Below are 21,356 nucleotides of genomic sequence, written 5' to 3'. Positions count from 1 at the left end.
GCAGAACAAGACAATTTGAATAGAGAGCAGATGACGAGAGGGTGTATGGTATATTGAGCTTTATGGCTTAAGACAAGAATTTTTAAATTTAACATAATAGTTGAGGGGTAGCCAGGTCAAATGAATAAGAAAGGGAATGATGTGATCTGACTTTTTTTTTTTTAACCTTGTAAAGACTGTTGTATTTTGAACCATTTGTAACTGCTTAAGCTGAGAGTTAAAGATGCCTGCATACACTGAATTACAGTAGTCTAGCTTAGAAGTAAGACATGCATGACAAGCTGAGCAACATTTGAAAATCCAAGAAATTACGGAGAAAGTGAAGAGTACATGGAGGGGCATAATTGAACAAAAACGTCTATCTCCATGGGCGTTTATCTCCAAGAACGGGTCTGTGAAGGGGCGGACCGAACCGTATTTTCGAAAAAAAATAGACGTCCATGTTTTATTCAACAATTTGTGAGCTGGGCGTTTTTGTTTTTCAGCGATAATGGAAAATGAAAGCGCCCAGCTCAAAAACAAATAAATCCAAGGCAATTGTTCGTGGGAGGGGCCAGGATTCGTAGTGCACTGTCCCCCCTCACATGCCAGGACATCAACCGGGCACCCTAGGGGGCACTTTTACAAAAACAAAAAAAAAAGGTAAAACAGCTCCCAGGTGCATAGCACCCTTCCCTTGTGTGTTGAGCCCCTCAAAACCCACTGCCCACAAGTCTACAACATTACTATAGCCCTAAGGGGTGAAGGGGGGCACCTACATGTGGGTACAGTGGGTTTGGGGGGTTGGACGACTAATAAGCATTAAGCAGCACAATTGTAACAGGTAGGGGAGGGATGAGCCTGGGTCCACCTGCCTGAAGTCCACTGCACCCCCTAATAACTGCTCCAGTGACCTGCATACTGCTGCCAGGGAGGTGGGTATGACATTTGAGGGTGAAAATAAACAATTGTGAAACGGCATATTTTGTGGTGGGAGGGGGTTTGTGACCACTGGGGGAGTCAGGGGAGGTCATCCCCGTTTCCTTCCAGTGGTTATCTGGTCATTTAGGGCACTTTTTGGGGCCTTATTCGTGGAAAAACAGGGTCCAGGAAAAGTGTCCTAAATTCTCGCTAAAAACGCATATTTTTTTTCCATTATCGGCGAAAGGCGCCCATCTCTGATCGGCCGATAACCAAGTCCCAGTTCCACCTTCACCACGCCTTCGACACCCCCCCGTCAACTTTGTACCCTTCCGTGATGAAGTGCAGTTGAGAACGTCCAAGTTTGGCTTTCGATTATACCGCGTTATTCGTTTTGGGAGATAAACGCCTATCTCCCGATTTAGGTCGCAATATAGGCGTTTTTGTCTTTTGATTATAAGCTGGATAGAGTGCCAACACAGGATATAATAAAGTTCAGAAAAAAATTTTTTTTCATAAAGGTCAATTAACTATCAAACCAAATACCTAAGTACTTAAAAGTAGTGGTTGGGGCAATTGGCTGACCAAAAAGAACCGGAATTGCTACAGGTTTCTGTAGCTACACTGAGGACCTATTCAGTGTTCTCTTGTATTGTTAATGTTGAGAAGAATCCTACAGATTGATGTCTTATGTTTTACCTCTGACTGACCCCTGATGCAGGTGACAGCTGAAACATGGGCCTGTGATAGAACAGTGTGTTTTAAGCCTGTAAAGTGCATTGGGTATTTCTTGAAGTGTATTTCTCTAGTTTGGCCAGCAGGTGGTGCATGTTTATGTTTTGAAGCTGCTGCAGAACCAAGGCTGTTTTCTTTCTTTAAGCCTTTTGGAAAGGCAGTCTGCAGTATACTTTCAAGCTTGTTGTTCTGGGCGCTGATTGGCCCAGTAGCCCAATTTCATTTGGAATGTACTGATTTTTGCCCCAGTCTTAGCCAGGAAGAAAAGAGAGTAGGATCTCTTTGCTGAGGCTTGGTGAACAGTTATAGGTCCTAATCTTCCCAGGTACTAATTAGCTAGAATACAAATGCTTAGTTAGTGTGATAATTGATCAATATTTCAGTTACCTGTTATTGTTTGCTGATTGTACATTTTCTGTTCATTGCCCTAATTTGTCAGACAATAAGCAATTGTAGTTTATTGACTCTGCCTGTCTGGACTGATAAAGAATCCTGGTGGTTTACGTGTTGGGTCTGTGAGTTCTTTCTAGGAACTGTGGGACCACTGGGAATGTGGACGCCAGTAACCTAGAAATCACTGGGGATAATTTGAGACCAGGAGACTCACCCAGAGGTGGTTGTGACCCAGTCGGTGGGAGGAAGGTGCTAGTGTACAGTGCAAGCATCAAGTGTAGGCAGACCTGAGCTGTACTAGGGATAGACCCTCCAAGTGGCCCCGGGGTAACCCCAGGCGGGTGGCTAGATGTTTTGTGATAAGGCCATATCAGGTTTCAAATAAACATTGCTTCATTTGATCTTTGAGGCCAACTTGTTGTTTCATCTGTGGCCTGATACACTCCTTTCACCTACTCAAAGCAGATAAACAACACTGAAGAGGTTCAAGATCAATAGTAATAGGAGAGGTTGGGAACCAGAGTAGAATGTCATCTGCATAGAACAACTTAATATTATGCTCTTGTATAAGTATTGCTAGGGGACTAATGAAGATATTGAAGAGTAAGGGAGACAAGATTGAGCCCTGGGGTACACCATAGGCGAAGTAGGACTGAGAGGAGCCACTACTGGTGTGTACAGAGAAAGATCGAGATTATAGAAAAAAGGAAAACCAGGCAAGATCAGTACTAGACAACCCAATATCTGCAAGACATGTTAGTAAAAGTGATTGGTCAATAAGACCAAAACCTGCAATGAATCTAAGAACACCACAAGTGAAATGTTACTCTTATTGAAAGTTGCATGATGATCATTAAGAAATACAAGTATGACTGTCTCTGTGCAATGAGTCAGATAAAAGTCATCATGGTTCTATGTTTCTAAATGAGTCTAAGCCAGTGATGACGGCTTCACTCCAGGTTCTAGCTTGATCATATGAGAAGAGAATGATAAAATTACCAGAGAAAATTGTAAGAGCGGGAGACGTGAAGATGGATAGAGGCGGTACAAAAAATGTAATTGTTTACATTGTACTTGTTGAGGGTGGAAGTCACTGAGGCAACAATGAGAAGAAATGCTAAATAGTAGTAGTAGTAGTAGTAGTAGTAGTTAACTTACAGAAAAAGAAAAAAAAAATGATCTGCCCGAGGTAATGGTAGGCCGAAAAATTGGCCAAAGCATAGCCTGATGTGAGTCACGAGATAATGAAGTCATTGTTTTAGGTCTACAAAAAGAGTTGTAAAAAAGTACACAAGAATGAGTTGCAAGTACAAAGTAGGACTTTCTAAGTGATCATATAATGTCCACAGTCATCATATGAAATGCAATAGTAATGATATAATGCCTTTCTATGGTTTGAATGTTTGTTTGAAACCAGTGACTGACTGATGAACCTTATATTATATGACAGTATATCATAGTATATTATATGGGGGGGGGGTTCCTTGGGAATCTGACATCTACATGTTGAAGAGGTTTTTTTTTTCATTGTGGTTTGTTTTTGTGGATTATGAGCAATGAAAATAAATAATCGCTGCCAGCAACTTTTTTGTACCTTTATATTATAAACTTAAATTTGGGCTTTTTTTTTTTTTTTTTACTTCTCACATAAGCATCCTGTTATAATATCCCCCCCCCCCCCCCTAGAATGCACGGGATTAAACATTACAGGACACATCAAACTTGGGTATACATATAAAGTATCACATACAATGTAAAATGAATTTATCTTGTTGGGCAGACTGGATGGACCATACAGGTCTTTATCTGCCGTCAGTTACTATGTTACTATGTATGTATGTATTAGCTCCCAGGAAAGAATGGAATGGTTTCAATCAATATTGAAATGTGGCTGGTTATAGCAATGCAAAATCACAGAACAATGCAGTCAGTCTCATAGCACTTGTAATATGGGCTAGTGTTAAAAGAACAGCTTGTTTGTTTAGATTGTTATCCTTGCAAACTGACTCAGTTACTAACAACTGAAATATAGTACATCTGGCTTTAACCATCGTTATATATATATTCAGGGAGCGGGGGGCCAAAGGGCTTATTTATTTTCTTTTGTCCTCTTTCTTTATGAATATGTATCTTACTGACTGAAGAAAGCAATTTAATTTCTCTTTCCTGCATGGAATCTATAATACGCATTGTGCTCTTGTGCACATGAATTCAATAAAAGGCAAATGAAAGAAAACTATACTCAGATTGCTTTGAAGAATTTTGGCATCATTACCGTTGCGGTTACACTAGAAAATCTGAAAAATATGTTAACTTAAACAGTGGTTTCAACTAGGGAGAACAGAACCAATTGAGAATTAATTTCAGCTGTCTCATAAATAAGCAAGGTGAGGTTGGGTGCAGTAGAGATTTTTCATGCCACAGATAATTCTGTCTTTTGATAGATTAGATGTACATCTGAAGCAGCTTGACTTATCTCACTGAGAGGTTTATCAGGATGCTTCTGAACATGCTAGGTATACTGCAATCAATGCAGAAACAAGACTGGAGTCAGTATGTGTTTTATTTGGTGCCTGCATATAACTGTACATTAAATGATGCCACTGGATACTTGCCATACTTTCCTGTTGACCTGTGTTTTGGTGTTGCAGCAAATGGTACCTTGCCCCACACATTTAAAAGGGTGTGTACAAAAGTTAAAAGAATATCTAGGAGAAGATTACAAGTTAGCTGCAGAGTCTGTTTACAATCTAGGGAAAAGGAATAAATAGGTATGACCTAAGGGTAGGACAAACTGATCTAGACAAAGATGATGGGGTGTTACTGGAAAATTGGGGAATATCTGGAAAGCATAAACTCACAGTGGCAGGGGTGTGTGGATGGGGGGTATAGATGAGGCAGACACTGGATCGTGGCTAGATGGAAGAAGGGAGAGAAAGAGGGCAGAAGCTGGGTGGAAAGGGGAGAGGGGTTTCCTCTCTTCCTTTCCTGGATACATTTGCAACTCAGGAACTCCCTCCCTATCTATCTCACCACATTTGTGAGTAGCATCAGCAAGATATATCTGCTGCTTGCGCTAGTCTTTGCAGGCTTCCGTCTGCCACATCCCACCCTCACTGATGTTTCTTCCAGTTTCCTCTGGCAGGATGCGGAAGAGGGAAGCCTGCAGAGACCAGCGAAGGTAGCAGATAGTGGATATGTGACGCTGCTGCTGCCCACGAATGTGGTGCGGTACACCGGGGAAGGGGATTTGCCAGGTTGTAGGCAGGGCCGTGCCTAGGGTCTCTGGTGCCCCCCTGCAGACTATCAGTTGGCGAGTCCCCCCCCCCCCCGTGAAAATGATCGCTCACCACTTGCCACACTGACAGGAATTGTCAGCAATATTCTTAGAAACAAATTGCTATACATTGCAAAATAAGATAGCAGATGTACATTCTCAAAGTGCACATATTCCAAACACTAAAATGAAAATAAAATGATTTTTTTTCTACCTTTGTTCTCTGGTGACTTTCTTTTTCTGATCATGCTGGCTCAGTATCTGATTCTGCTGCTATCTGTCCTCTTAACTCCATTTCCAGGGCTTCCTTTCCATTTATTTCTTTTCTTTCCTTCTTTCTTCTTCATTTCTGGTCCTCAGCTTCTGCCTATTTTCTTCATCCATGTGCAGTTTTTCTCCTCGCTTCCTTTTCCCTCATTTCATCACCTTAATCTCTCTTCCCTCCCTTCTATGTCCAGCAATTTCTCCTCTCTCCCTGAGTCCTGCCCTGCAATCCACATCCATCCATGCCCATCTGTCCCCTGCCCCCTCCATTCATCCCTATCCAGCAATTCCCCTCTCTCCCTGAGCCCTGCCCTCCCAATCCATGCCCATCCATGTTCCTCTGTCCCCTACCCCCTCCATTCATCCCTATCCAGCAATTCCCCTCTCTCCCTGAGCCCTGCCCTGCAATCCATATCCATCTATGCCCATCTGTCCCCTGCCCCCTCCATTCATCCCTATCCAGCAATTCCCCTCTCTCCCTGAGCCCTGCCCTCCCAATTCATGCCCATCCATGTTCCTCTGTCCCCTGCCCCCTCCATTCATCCCTATCCAGCAATTCCCCTCTCTCCCTGAGCCCTGCCCTGCAATCCATATCCATCCATGCCCATCTGTCCCCTGTCCCCTCCATTCATCCCTATCCAGCAATTCCCCTCTCTCCCTGAGCCCTGCCCTCCCAATCCATGCCCATCCATGCTCCTCTCTCCCCTGCCCACTCCATTCATCCCTATCCAGCAATTCCCCTCTCTCCCTGAGCCCTGCCCTGCAATCCATATCCATCCATGCCCATCTGTCCCTGCCCCCTCCATTCATCCCTATCCAGCAATTTCCCTCTCTCCCTGAGCCCTACATTCCCATCCATCCATGCCCATCTATCCCCTGCCCCCTCCATTCATCCCTGACCCTATCCAGCAATTCCCATCTCTCCTTTCCATGAACCCTGCCTTCGCATTCATGCTCCTCTCTCCCCTGCCCTCCCGCTTCCATGTCCCAACTGCCCACTTTCTTCTCTCCCCCCCTTCCAACATCCCTTTCCTTTTTTTTCTTTTAAATTTACCTCCATCCGGCAGCGCAGGCACAGCGTCAGTGAAGGAGGCAGCGCTCCCAACGTGTCTAGCCTTCCCTTCGCTCAGTGTCCCACCTTCTTCTGACTTCATTTCCTTGACGTCAGAAGAAGGCGGAACATGAGCGAAGGGGAAGGCTAGACACGTCGGGAGCGCCGCCTCCTTCACTGATGCGCTGCCGGACGGAGGTAAAATTAAAAGGAGAAAAAAAGGAAAGGGATCTTGCTGGAGAGAAGAGGGCGGGCAGTTGGGCAATGGGAGCGGGAGGGCGAGGTAAGCATGGTGTGGCGGCGCCCCCCTGCCTTGCTTACCCCGCTTACCGTGTTGGCACGGCCCTGGTTGTAGGTGGGGACAAATACTGGATCTGAGGGTGGAGGAGAGGGAGAGAGATGCAGGACAAAGGAGGGGGTGTGGTTTACAAGGCCTTCCCCAAATAACTGTGGGCCCACCTAAAATAACTAGTCTGGCTAAGCCACTGCTTCAAGGAGTGTCCCCTAGTCTTTGTACTTTTTTAAAAGCGTAAACAATCAACTCATGTTTACCCATTCCATTCTATTCGAGATTTTACACACCTCAGTCATACCTTTTCTCAATCATGTCTTCTCCAAGCTGATGAACCCTAATCTCTTTATCCTTTCCTCATATGAGAGTCCTTCTATTGCCTTAATCATTTTGGTTGCCTATCTCTATACTTTATATGGATACCTAAAAATGTAAAGTGTGTTTTCATTAAACAGGAAGTTGCATCAGAATACAGGATCCGGCAGAGAGAAGGCCCTGTTGCAGGCCTGTGGAGAATGCTAGAAGTACTGTGTGAGGGAGGGAGAGAGGAACAAAGGAAGGGCAGGCAGGCAGGTTGACAGACAGATAGATAGACACGGGGAGGAGTGGTATCTGCTTTTTTTTTTAACCACAGGAACAAAGCTTTTTACCGTTCCCGCTGGGCAGTAAAAGGTTTTGCTCCCGCACCCACAGTAAATACACTAATTTTTTTCTATTACCACGGTTTATTGCGGGTCCGTCATTCTCTAGTTTGGACCCTGTATATTCTGTACTACCAATGGGATTACCTGAATTTAACTTGTGTATGTTTATGTGTGGTGTTCACATCCTATACAGAATTGTTAAGGCATCAACCCTGGAACTGTTTAAACACATAAAGAAATGCAAAACAGTGATGAAATAATGGTGTCTTTATTTTCTGTCTCTTCAGTCAATATGTTATTATACAATGTGGGGTAGGAGGCGTGAAAGAAGCAAAAGGTTGTAAGAAACCCCATTTGTCACTCATCAAGCACCTTACAAGCTAGTTCTGGAGCTAAATTGACCCTATGTTGTGTTGTACCATGAAACTTGGAGGCATTTTCAGTTTCATCTTCAGATAATGAATCCCAGTGCTACTCCTATGCTATTTTAAAAGATCTGGGTCTGATGTTGAAGCTATAAATAGCGTCAGTCTCAGCAGCAGCCTCAGTCTCAGCCATGCTGGTCAGATATTTGTGATAAACTATTTAAAAAATAATGCAGGCAAATTTGGCCTGGCCTTTCCGCAATGTTCAATTTGGAGAGAAAACTATTTTAAGCTAGATGTTCTGATTCAGTTCTTTTTTTTTTTTTTTTTTTTTCCAGAATTCTGTTGAACTGCAAGGGGAGATTTGCTCCTCTCTTGCAATTCGTTTCTTATCATTAGAACTGCATGTGCCTCGATTTCATTATGGACTGAAGGTGCAATGAACTGAAGTGGAAAGCAAAGTCTTAGCCTTCACTTTACATTTTGAGCTGTTTTCAAGGGAGTGAATTTGTGAGTGCATATGCAGTTTATATGGATGCCTCAAAATGTAAATCGCTTGCCCATGCATATACTTATGAATTAACACATGTTTAAGCAATCTGCATGTACAAAAAAGCTCTTGTGTTCAATGTACACATGAAAACAGGGGGGAAAAATACCCCCCACGAAAATCACAAAATCTTTGTTTAAATAACCAAACTTTTTGACCATGCACACTACTACTATTTTCAGTGCTGAAAGCATAAGCGGACAGTTGTACATATGTTGTCAATTTTAATATACACCATAGCACTTTGTAAATGAGTCCCACTGGGTTTCAGGCAGTGTAAGAGCAATTGTTAAGAAGTACAGTAACACTTAAAAGTAAGATGGAGAGAAAGTGGGATGAACTTCCAAAGGAAACTACTTCTAGGAGCAGACTTTAGGCTAACTGCTGCCAAGCAGGTTAGATATGGTCCTTGGAGCAGGTTTTTGTACCCTTCATTTGTTCATTCTGTTCCCAGATCATATCCATCCAAGAAGGGAAATAATTGTTTGCTTATTTTTGTTGTTGTTATTTGTGTTTGTTCCTTGCCTTTTTATTTCCTTCCCTCTCTCCTGCAGCTCAGGGATTTCAGCCAGTATACTGTGAATAGTCCAGTCTTAGACTCAGCTTCTTTTTTTTTTTTTTTGTTACATTTGTACCCTGCGCTTTCCCACTCATGGCAGGCTCAATGCGGCTTACATATTGTATACAGATACTTATTTGTACCTGGGGCAATGGAGGGTTAAGTGACTTGCCCAGAGTCACAAGGAGCTGCCTGTGCCTGCAGTGGGAATTGAACCCAGTTCCCCAGGACCAAAGTCCACCACTCTAACCACTAGGCCACTACTTAACATTCTATGTAGAAGCCTGCCCTTGCAGCCGCGCAGGCTTCTGTTTCTGTGAGTCTGACGTCCTGCACGTACGTGCAGGACGTCAGACTCACAGAAACAGAAGCCTGCGCGGCTGCAAGGGCAGGCTTCTACATGGAATGTTGCTGGTGGAATAGCAACATTAACATTCCATGTAGAATCTCAAATAGTAGCAACAGAATCTCCAATAGTAGCAACATTCCATCTAGAATCTCCAATAGTAGCAACATTCCATGTTGTTGTTACATTTGTACCCCACGCTTTCCCACTCATGGCAGGCTCAATGCGGCTTACATATTGTATACAGATACTTATTTGTACCTGGGGCAATGGAGGGTTAAGTGACTTGCCCAGAGTCACAAGGAGCTGCCTGTGCCTGAAGTGGGAATCAAACTCAGTTCCTCAGTTCCCCAGGACCAAAGACCACCACCCTAACCACTAGGCCACTCCTCCAAACCCTCCTGCTGAGCATTCTCCATTTTCAGATCTTTTTCCTTCTTCACTCTGCCAGGAGTTGGCAATGATGTTAGGGATAAGGTGAGAGGACACTGGGAAACACTAACATTTCCAGATCTCCAGGCTTCTGAACTGCCAAAAGTGAACCCACTCAACCGCTTCTGACCCTCCAGTTACTGTTTAGCCTCTACTGGGCTGGGTTCTCTCGCCAGAAGGGGAAAGGGTTGCTGATGCAGTGATGGAAGTAATATGTTTATCCTCCTATTCCAGGGTTGCAGGACTGAAAGTGTGTGTGTTTTTGGCTTCTGAAACTTCAGGACCAGGGTGCATGTGATTGAGTACACTGTACTTTGGGGATTCAGGACTTGAGTGTGTATGTTAGTACTCCCTGATCTCAGTGGTGCAAGATCAGAGCATGTATGCAGGAGCACCCTGTTCCAAAGCTGCATACTTGAAGAGAAAGGAGTAAAGTTGAAAGAGGAGAACCAAAGCAGTGGGGTTCCTAGGGCAGCTGACACCCGGGGTGGATCGCGATACACCCCCCCCCCCCCGGGTGCAGCACCCCCCCCCCCCCCAGCGAAATGACACCTCCCCCCGGTGAAATGACACCCCCCAGGGTGCATTTTTACTTGCTGGGGGGGTGCCACGCGCCTGTCGGCTTTGCTCGTTCCATGCTCCCTTTGCCCCGGAACAGGAAGAAACCTGTTCTGGGGCAGAGGGAGCACGGAACGAGCAGCGCCGACAGGCGCGTGGCCACCCCACCCCCCCCCCCAGTGGCATGCACCCGGGGTGGACCGCACCCACCTCCCCCCCTAGGAACGCCACTGAACCAAAGGGAGAAGAATGAAAGGAAAGGAAAAGGAAAGAGAGAGGGGGCAAGAGAGTAGGATATGAGGAGTGGGGGACAAAAGAAAGAAGGAAGTGAAACATAAGATTAAGGGAATAGAAAGGGGAAAAGGGGGAGATGTGTATATGATGAGGTGTGAACGTGCCCACATAAATCCCACCCCACCATCTAGCCACCTTCCACTCTCTAGGGTTAAGATACCAAGGTAAGAGAAATTACAGGGATAGATCAGCGGTGGGCAACCATGGGTTTTCAGGATTTCTACAATGAATATACATGAGATTGATTTGTGTGTACTGTTTTCATTGTATACAAATAGATTTCACACACAACCATTATAGAATCATGTAAACCTGACTGGGCTGTAGCTCTCAAGGACCGTGGTTGCCCACCTCTGGGAATAAATGATGATGGGAACTCTAGCAACACTATGAGAATTCTGCTCCTTGCTTCCCTCTCTCCTCAGCTTTTGAAATCACTGACAGAGCCAGATATGGTCAACAAACTCTTCTTTGAGAGGGACCCCACCTAGCCGTCCAACCCTCTTGGTGTAAGAATCAAGAATGTGTCACGACTCATACTTTAGTGTTGCAGGTAACATGCTCAATACCAGAAAAAAAAAAAGACAACAGCTGCTCTGAATGTAGTGAGCCCCAGAAGCATAGCCAGGTTGAGAGCACGGGGAGAGAGGACAGCGGACGACCAATGACACCGGTGAGTATTTTAAACGCAACAGATCATGGGAAAAATAGGTGTTGGCACCATCGGAAGTCCATTTCGGGGAGTGGCAACCCACCTAGCTACGCCTCTGGTCTGCCCACTCTTACACTTCCCTTTGAAGAAACCAGGAAAAAAATCACAAATCTGGATCTGACTCTGGTCCAGGTGTACTTAATCAGCATTCACCCTGGAGTCTCAAAGCGCAGCACAAGTCCATATAACATGCGGGCTCAGGAAACAAAAGGAAAAACAAACCAAAATGCTTCACAGCGAAAGTTCATTATTCAGCACATCACTCACTGCTTTCACTAGGCTTTGCCACCAAAAGGATTTATGCACAACACAGGAAGGGTTTAACCTTTCTTCTGGCAACAAACTTTCAGTTTGAGTCCATGACAGTTCATAAGCTTCTCATAGGTTTGAACCAGCATTTCCAGGACACAGCCTAGAGCTATGATCCTAGTGAACTTCTCACTGACCAGGTATATTCATCAACCTGATCACAGTCCCAGGCTAAGACTGCTCGGGAACGGTCTTTGCACCCTGCACATGGCTGATATGAGCTGCATAGAAGAAATTCCCACACTCTCCTCCACTGGTAACTGCTTCCACTTCCAGAGCAAACTCCATTCATTCAGGCAGTTGCCCCCTGTCCTCTCTCTCTCTCTTTTTCTCTCTCTCTCTCTGTCTTCAGGCAGGTCAGTCCTTGCCTCATGACAGCATTTGCCCAGTGAGGACTGGGCTCCAGTTTCTTCTCCTTCCCCCACTTCCTGGCACTGCATTCACTTTGGGGTCATCCTTCCCCCAGGTTGGGTAGCCCATTTGCCCCTGCAGCCAGTTCTCCATGAGGAAAGCCTCTCCTCTCCTCAGACAGGTTGCTTCCTTTTTCACCGTTCTCCCTTCAGTCAGCAGCAGGCTTTTTACATTGGCGCCTTCGCTGCGAGAATGGGCCCTACCTGTTTCCTAGCCTCAAACTGGGTTCAAGAGAGCTTGGGACAAGTATGTAGGATCTCTAAGGGAGTGATAGGAAGAGTAGATGACGTGGATGGGCAGACTGAATAGGCCATGTGGTCTTTATCTGCCTACGTTTTTCTGTTTAAGTTTCTTTGTTTATAGTGATGGATTGCACTTTGTGCAGCAGAGATTTTCCTTGGACACAGCGTGGTTTGCTCTTTATTTGTATCTTTATACATGAGAAGTTGTCATCTATTCATAGCTCTGATAGTCTTCTCTGACACATTTTCATGTGGTACTTTCCTTCTACAGAACTGCAGAACACTGTGTACTGCTACCCGTAATATGACAATTAGTGGGCATAAAGCAGTAATTTCACTTCACCAGGGGGATCCTTCCAAGCTGAATTTTAATTACTGCTTAATGCTAAATCAAAAAGAAAATTAAAGATAAATCTGTACCATATAAGAAGAGTCATGTTAGTGTATATGGAAACGAATAAAAAGTCATTTTCTTTTGTGACAGTGCTTATAGTATTTAATGCATTAAAAAAAAATCTCATAGAACATAGAAAGTCAGGTGCACAGAAGAAACAGGTTTGCAGATTCTTAAGAGTCTGAATGTGTTCTGCTTGAAATTGAAACATATCAGAATAATATAATTATCAGATCATACAATGTTAATTCTGAGGTCTATATTTAAACTTACAGCACAACATATGGTAATATAACGTGTTGCACAGTATGATAGGGCTGTTTAACAGAGTAGCACCTATTCTGGTCCTATGTGACAGCATCTAATTGTTCCTTACAGTGTCATGGTATCAAGAATATGCCTACCTAATTATGAACCATACCACCTTGATGAAAACCTGCTTCACAGTTGCCCTGTTGAGCTAAAATCCAGGCCTCATGCAAAAAAGTGCAATAAAGATCCTCCCCCCCCCCCCCCCCCCCCCCCCCCCCCCCGCACACTGGGCATGGAATAATAAAACATCTTTCAGAATAGCATCCATTGTTTTGTTTTCAAATTTGCATTTGTACACCCTAAGATAGACGTGACAGTGGCAACCTACAGGCTGCAACAATACCATTCTACTAACAGGTTCTGAAAGGTTTTATTTTATTTTATTTTCCAGCATTATAAATTAGGGAGAAATCTGCAATTTTCCAGTCCTTTGCTACTGACTCTAGCTTAATTGTCATTGTTTGTACCCCTTGGAGCACATGAAGTAATTGTATGCTTTCTCGAAGTAGCTGAACATGCTTCGTACCTAGGTGTAGTCTAACAATTTTCTCCTTTCTGGAGCTGCCACGGTGTCTGGCAGGTAGGGTAATTCATCATTGAATGGATGGATTTGCTTGTCCTATCCACAGGGATCTGAACAAAATGCTCTGGAAGAAGTATTGATTATCAGCAGCAGAAAAACATACTTGAGGCCAAGAAAAACAAACATAAATGATGAGAAGCAAAGGTTTTAATGCAAAATGGCAAAAAGGAAGAGCTTCATAAAGATTTTTAATGAAAGACTTTTCATAGACCTAACGATTAAAAATCTCTTCCATGCCGGTATTATTATTTTTTATATGGCCAAGATCCCCTTCACTTCATTAAATACTATACTGATTATCTGTAGGTTATTTGAAATATTCTAGATGCATTGGCGCTGTTATTCATATTGCACTTAGACTGTAAGTTTACCTTATTCGCAGGCTATATAGTCTATGCTACTGCTCCTTGGATTGCAAGGATGCAGTATGTAGTGATAACATAGATATTAGCATGCAGAACGGAAAGGCAAGATTGTGTTAGTGGTTGTTCCAGTGGTGTAGCCACAGGTGGGCCTGGGTGGGCCAGGGCCCACCCACTTAGGGCTCAGGCCCACCCAACAGTAGCACATGCTTAGCGGTAGCTGGTAGGGATCCCAAGCTCTGCCAGCAGAAGACTCCCCCCCGATGGTAATGAAAACGCTACTCTCCACGATACTGGCACCTGCACATGCTCAGTTTTCAGTGCATGCCTGCTGCAGACTGCCAAGGTGGAAAGAAGCATTTTCCCCGCCAGCTGAGATATTTTTCTGGTCGTAGTGGGGGAGGGGGGAGAACACTTGGTGCCCACCCACTTCTTGCTTAGGCCCACCTAAAATCGGTTGTCTGGCTACGCCCCCGAGTTGTTCCAGAATCTGAGGCCGTTTTCATTTTCAAAATTCACAGACCAGCATTTAAAGCCAGTTTTAGATGTTCATTGGTTGCTAGTGAATGTATTACTGACCTGTCTGTATATTTCCATAATGTGGAGTGGAGGAGTGGCCTAGTGGTTAGGGTGGTGGACTTTGGTCCTGGGGAACCGAGGAACTGAGTTTGATTCCCACTTCAGGCGCAGGCAGCTCCTTGTGACTCTGGGCAAGTCACTTAACCCTCCATTGCCCCATGTAAGCTGCATTGAGCCTGCCATGAGTGGGAAAACGCAGGGTACAAATGAAACAAAAATAAAATAGATACTATTGGAGATTCTACATGGAATGTTGCTATTCCACTAGCAACATTCCATGTAGATGCCTGCGCGGCCACATTGGTGATCTGCAAGGGCCAACTTCTACATGGAATGTTGCTAGTGGAATAGCAACATTCCATGTTGAATCTCAAATAGTAGCAACAGTGGAGGAGTGGCCTAGTGGTTAGGGAGGAGTGGCCTACTGGTTAGGGTGGTGGACTTTGGTCCTGAGGAACTGAGTTTGATTCCCACTTCAGGCACAGGCAGCTCCTTGTGACTCTGGGCAAGTCACTTAACCCTCCATTGCCCCATGTAAGCCGCATTGAGCCTGCCATGAGTGGGAAAGCGCGGGGTACAAATGTAACAAAAAATAAAAATTATGGAGTCAAAATTCAAAGTAATGTAACTGGGCCGGAGAGGCTACTGTCCAGTTCAATCACCTTGTCGGGCTGTTAACTGATATTTGGTGGCATTTAAGAGGACAGTGGATCAGGGATCAGAATGAGGTAGCCCAGCAGTGCTTCCTTTTTAGCGAGCGGTAAGTCTGCGTTGGGCTTACCGCCACTTTGTAAAAGGGGGCCCTAAGGCAGTTAAATGCTGAATATCAGTACTTAACCACATAAGTGCTAACTCCACCCCTGGACTGCCTACAAAATAGCTGGCTTTCAGTTTAGTGATCTATGGTGATATTCAGTGGCACTGACCAGTCAGGTGCTGCTGAATATCAGCAGATAGCCCCACATAGGCAATTAAAGCAGCCAGGACCCTCTCCTGTCCAGTTAAATCATTTTGAATATCAAACCCTCCATTCATTGGCCTAGATTGATGAGCCTAATTTATGAGCTTGGGGTCAGATTCTATATATGGCGCCTGAGAAATCCGCACGGAAAGCATTTCCACCTAAGCGTATTCTATATGCAGTTCCTAGATTTAGTTGCAGAGTATAAAATACGTGCCTCCATTTAGACCAACAAAAACGTGGCGTAAATCCTGGCATGTAGATTTAGGCGCAGAGGGCCATATTCTATAACAACGTGCGTAAATTTTGGAATGCCCATGAAATACCCATTCCCCCTGCCTATAGCTATGCCCCTTTTTGCCTGCAAGCATTAAAAGTTAGGTGCACAGCAATACAGAATACGCTTAGTGAGTTCTAATTATTGCCAATTAGTGCTCATTATTGCATGTTAAGTGCCATTGTCAATGCTAATTATTTATTTATTTTCTGCATTTATATCCCACATTTTCCCACCTCTTTGCAGGCTCAATGTGGCTTACAAATACCGTAGTGGCGATCGCCATTTCCGGAATAAGAAATACAGAAGAACGTTCCAATCAGAGTGTATATAGAGTACACAGTAAATCAGAATAAAATCGGTAATCAATACATTTCAGGTGCTGAAATCAAGGGTAGTGAAAAGCGTTCAATAATGACAATGTGTTAAAGTAATCAAAATAAGAATAATTCAATGTTAACTAATTCTGGTACAGTTCTGATGTCCTGTTTTTTTAAGAAGGGTCCTTTTGATAAGTCTCTCTGAACAGGTTAGTCTCTAATAGTTTCCAGAAGGCTGCCAAATCGTGTGTTGTTTTTATGGCATTCGGCAGTGCATTCCAACGTTGCATACAAATGTAGGAAAAACTAGATGCATATATTGATTTAAATTTAAGTCCTCTGCAATTGGGATAATGGAGATTCAAGAAAGTACGTGACGAACCTTTTGTATTCCTTACTGTTCCTTGTTAAGCCGAGTAGGCTACATGCATTGTTATAGGATACACCTGGATTTCAGCATGGATCTCTAGGCACACTATATAGAATCCGAGACTACTGCTGAAAATTAGTGCTAACCAGCTAACCTCTTTTCCCCACCCTAAACCTGCCCTGGTGCCAGTAACGTTTTAAATTTAAGAGTTTAGCAATATTTTGAGTAAAAATGTATGCCCTTACCCCTACTAATTTTTCAGAGGCCAATTTATGAGCATAAATACTTTGAATATCAGGATCATTTATGTTTTTCAAGAGCATGTATCATTTTACATTAATGGAATATCTTTTTTTTTTTTTTTACTTTACTGAGGCCCAACTTTATTAGGTTTCTCGGGGCAGAAAGAAACTCTCATCTTTGATTATCCAAAGTTACCATAGGCATCAAATACACTTCTCTAAATGAAAATCATCAAAGGAGGGAGATGATTTTCAATCACAAATATAAAGATCAGACACATTTCACTGGGTTACACATACTAATAAAGAGCCACAGGTAGAAAGGAGAGTTCTTTTTTAGAAAACCCATTGATTGTAAAATGTTTCCCAGTAAGTTTCACATTAACCCCGAATTCTATAAATGGTAATAATAATTGCACATATAAATTTGGGTATGCGTCCAATTTGCGCACAGAATTTAATTGAATAATGAGCCAATTAGCACCAATAATTTGGCCCTAACAATTATTTATTGTGTTAATTGCATTAATTAAAATTTACGTGTATAAATTTACACAGCCGTATCCACGTGGATCTAAAAAGGGGGCGTGACCACGGGAGGATCATGGACAGATCGGAGGCATTCCCACAATTTATGCATGCTGTTATAGAATAAAGGGGATCTGTTTCTAATTTAGGCATAGTGATTTACACAAGATTTTGTTGGTGTAAATGGTTGCACCTAAAAGTAATCGCAGTTCTCGGAGCTAAAACGGTGCCTAATTTTGAGAACCAGTACCATTTATTGAATTTAGTGTGTTTAACACTGAGCTGGCAGTGTGTTGCCAGTGGTTCATACTAAACCATAATTACGAATGGGTGCTAAAAACAAAATACTGGCAATGACATGTCTATATGAAAAATTGCAAATCCCATTTGTTAACATGAAATATTTATTTACAGTATTATAAAATCTCAATTTTGACCCAGTATCTTTCATTATGGCTATATAATCATCCAATTCTCTGAAAGAATACAACATTCAACTGTATAGACCATGAAACTCTTAACCAAATCATTATTATTAATGAGCTGCAAATGCAATGTGTAAATAGGACGAGTGATAAGGGAGGATAAGTGCAACTAGCTTAAAGTACAGAGGACATTTTATAGCTCAATGGTAGACTGCCTATAATGGAAGACCCCACCCCCCACCACCTGATTCCCATCTCAAGTCTTTCCAAGGTCTCTGGTGTCTAGGGGGAGTAGGGTGATTACCACCAAAACCCTTAGCGATAATCTTGAGGTATTACTGCTAGGGTCAGGCTGCCAAATAAATCATAACCTCCCAACCCCCCCCCCCCCCCCACACTCCATGGACCCTTACCTTTATTATTCACTCTTACTATCTTTGTTGTTCTTTACAATATCTATACGTTACTATTTTTTTATTACATCATTATGTTATTTTACTGAATTATATTACATTGTTATGTTATTTAATTGAACTGTAGTTTGCCCTACAGTCTTGTAAGCCACATTGAGCCTACTATTGGTGGGAAAATGTGGGGTATGTGTTAAATAAATAAATAAATAATGCATGACTAAGAAGTATAAATGCAAATGGAAAAATGTTAATTGTAACCCACTTAGAAGTGACATAATAGGCAGCCCGTAAAGGAATAAATGAAAGAAATGTATTGCATTCTAAAATGTATAATTTGAAGGATGAGTCAATCCAAGCCCAGAACATATGCCACTGAATATATTTGTAAGTAGTGCCTGTCATAAAATTACTGATTCTATGGCATTCCAGTTTGCACATGCAAATATGATTGTAAGAAGTGTATCATTTCCCCCCAAATCACTTCCTATTTAAATTAGAAAACTTGTGATACTGACAAATTTCTTGGGTCTCATACTGAGAATTTAAATCAAGATTTATTGATACTATCCCCCCAAAATTACATAAATAGCGCTTAAAATTACATGCACAGTTTGGGTGTGTGTCTAATTTGTAAGCACAATTTAATTGAATGAGCCAATTAGCACCGATAATTGGGTGCAAATAATTGTTGGCACTAATTGGCATTAAGGGGATCCATGCGTAAAAATTATGCAGCTCCAAAAAGGGGACACGGCTAGGATCAGGGATATTCCTACAATTTATGCACACTGTTATAGAATAAGGGGGATTTGCGCCTAATTTAGATGCAAGGATTTATAACAGGGTTTACTTGGTGTAAATCCTCATGTCTAAAGTTAGATGTTGATCCCATTGCTAAGCGCATTCTATAAACAGTGCCTAACTTTCAGCGCCATTTATAGAATAGCACTTAGCACGTTATTTTTTCAGTGACAATTTTTTTGGAGGTTATGTATAGAATTTGGTCCTATATCCATACCTTGTAACTCTCAGCCTAAACATTTAGCAGGTTATTTTTGATAGTGGAGGTGGGGAGGGGGCTGGGGAATGAGAAACAGTGGTATCACAAGCTTATATTTCCTATTAATGTTACTTCCCCACATTAACCCTGTCTTCTCCTATCTAGCCCAGCCATAACATCATAGCATCACACCTTCACTACAAATTTCCAAAACTGGTTGTATTTTAATCCTGTAGATCAGGGTTGTCCAACTTTGGTCCTCGAAGGCTGCAATGCAGTCGGTTTTCAGGATTTCCCCAATGAATATCCGTTGAGATCTATTTGCATGCACTACCTCCATTGTATGCAAATAGATCTCATGCATATTCATTGGGGGAATCCTGAAAACTTGACTTGGCGATGGCCAAGGTTGGACACCCCTGATGTAGTTGTTTCAATTAGAGATGGCCCATCATTTTCAGTGCTTTCGTTTGCAGTGACATAGGCTATATCACTAACATTTCCTATGTCATTTTGGGGCCCTTTTACAAAGCAGCACTAAAAAGTGGTTTTAGCTGCCCTTATGTGGCTATTTTCCATGTGCTTAAAGCCATTTTTAGCGCAGCAGTAAAATGGCCAATTTTTGATTTTTTTGTATTAATGGCCACATGCTAATGTTACAACCGAAATCAGGGCACAAAAACTTCCACAAGAAGTCCAAGAGTACAAAGAGGGTGGAAGTAGAATGTTCCAGGATAAATCAAGCAGGGAAGAAGTCCAAGCTTCAAAAAACTTTATTCTTCAAAATTCAACAATATCTCATTGAATCAGCAGTCACTGACAATATAAAATCTGAGTCTGCCAAAGATGTCAGCACACTAGACCCTACATAGGTCGTGTTTTGGCACAAAGCCTTTTTCAGGGGTTACCAGATAAATAAGTTTAAAACATATCAGGATATTAATGAGACACAAAGTATATCAAAGTCGATGGTGTAACAAGAAAGAGTTACATCCTGCCGGTGCAATACTTTCTATGGTGATTCTTGTTATACCGAGAGTTGATGACTCAGGTCCTGGGCAATAGCTAGGGTGATGGCTCAATGTCCTCTGTGATGGGAGTTTCCTCTCCAGCCTGTTGCCCTCTGCTCCTCTTCCATTCCTTCCAGGACTTGTACAGCCTCTCCTGGGCATCGTGCTTTGTTAGCAGCAGAGATGTTATGTACAAACTCCATCAGGTTAAATGTAGTGCTGAGCTGGGATATAAAATCCTGGCTCCTGATTTTGGCATCTTTGACCTTGGTCAAGGCCAGCTCATAATCTCACCTGTGAAACTTGGAAGACAAAATGACCCCTGTCTGACGTGACTCAGCTTCTGGGTTCCAGCTTCAAATCCTTCAACTCTGGGAGCTTCTTTGACTGTTTCCTCTTCAGTCAGTGGGAGATCGTGGACCACAACAGCCTCAGACTTGGTCAGTGATGCATCTACCCAAGTACTCACCATTTGCACCATGTGACTACTCATAACAGCATTCAGGTTGTCACTTACAGCTCCTTTGGTCATATCCATGATCTCCTGCACAGCTCCTTTGGTCTTATCCAGCATTCCGGTGATTGTATGAGCATCAATGTCCTTGGCACCTGTCATAGCTCTGTTACAACTTCTTTTGCATCAACCACCTTATCAGCTGCACTGCCATTTAAAAAAATTACTGAGGAAGCGCTTACTGCCACCTCTGTAGATGTTAAGGGGTCCCACTTTATCTGTGTACTAACCAGTAAGCATGCAGTAATGTAGAGGTACTAACTATATAGCACAGAAATGTCTACTCCTCTTCCCTGACACATCCCTTCAAAAAATAATTAGCACATAGTTAGCACACGTATATCCCCAAAATAACAACAACAAAAAAACCTGTGGATTAATACAGCTTAGTAAAAGGACATCTAAATTTTCTTAGTGGCTACTTTTAAGAACCTATATTTATGTTTGTTTATATTTTATTTCATTTAATATACTGCCTTTACAAAACATGGGCATAGTGGTTCACAATAAAAATAGGGCTGCACATCAATTAAAATTTTTAATTGCACAACCAAGTGTAATAAAATGTTTTAATGGTGCGATTAATTGTATGATCCAGATGGGCATCATCTCCCTTCCTTCCCTCCCCTCTCATCCATGCCCCCCCCCCCCATCCATGGGCACCACATCCTCCTTTCCTTTCCCTTCTCTTCCCCTCCACTCCATAGGCATCATCTCCTCCCCTTCCCTCCA

General features: G+C 42.8%; 1 pseudogene; it reads right to left on the bottom strand.

Moving 5' to 3' along the window:
• Positions 1-20,178: 20,178 nt before the first annotated feature.
• LOC115469588 lies at positions 20,179-20,742 on the bottom strand (annotated as a pseudogene).
• Positions 20,743-21,356: the final 614 nt, after the last annotated feature.

The sequence above is a fragment of the Microcaecilia unicolor genome, chromosome 4, assembly GCF_901765095.1.
Source record: "Microcaecilia unicolor chromosome 4, aMicUni1.1, whole genome shotgun sequence".
Lineage (NCBI taxonomy): Eukaryota > Metazoa > Chordata > Amphibia > Gymnophiona > Siphonopidae > Microcaecilia > Microcaecilia unicolor.
Note: the sequence above shows the minus strand (reverse complement) of the source record. Positions and strands in the feature narration are given on the sequence as shown.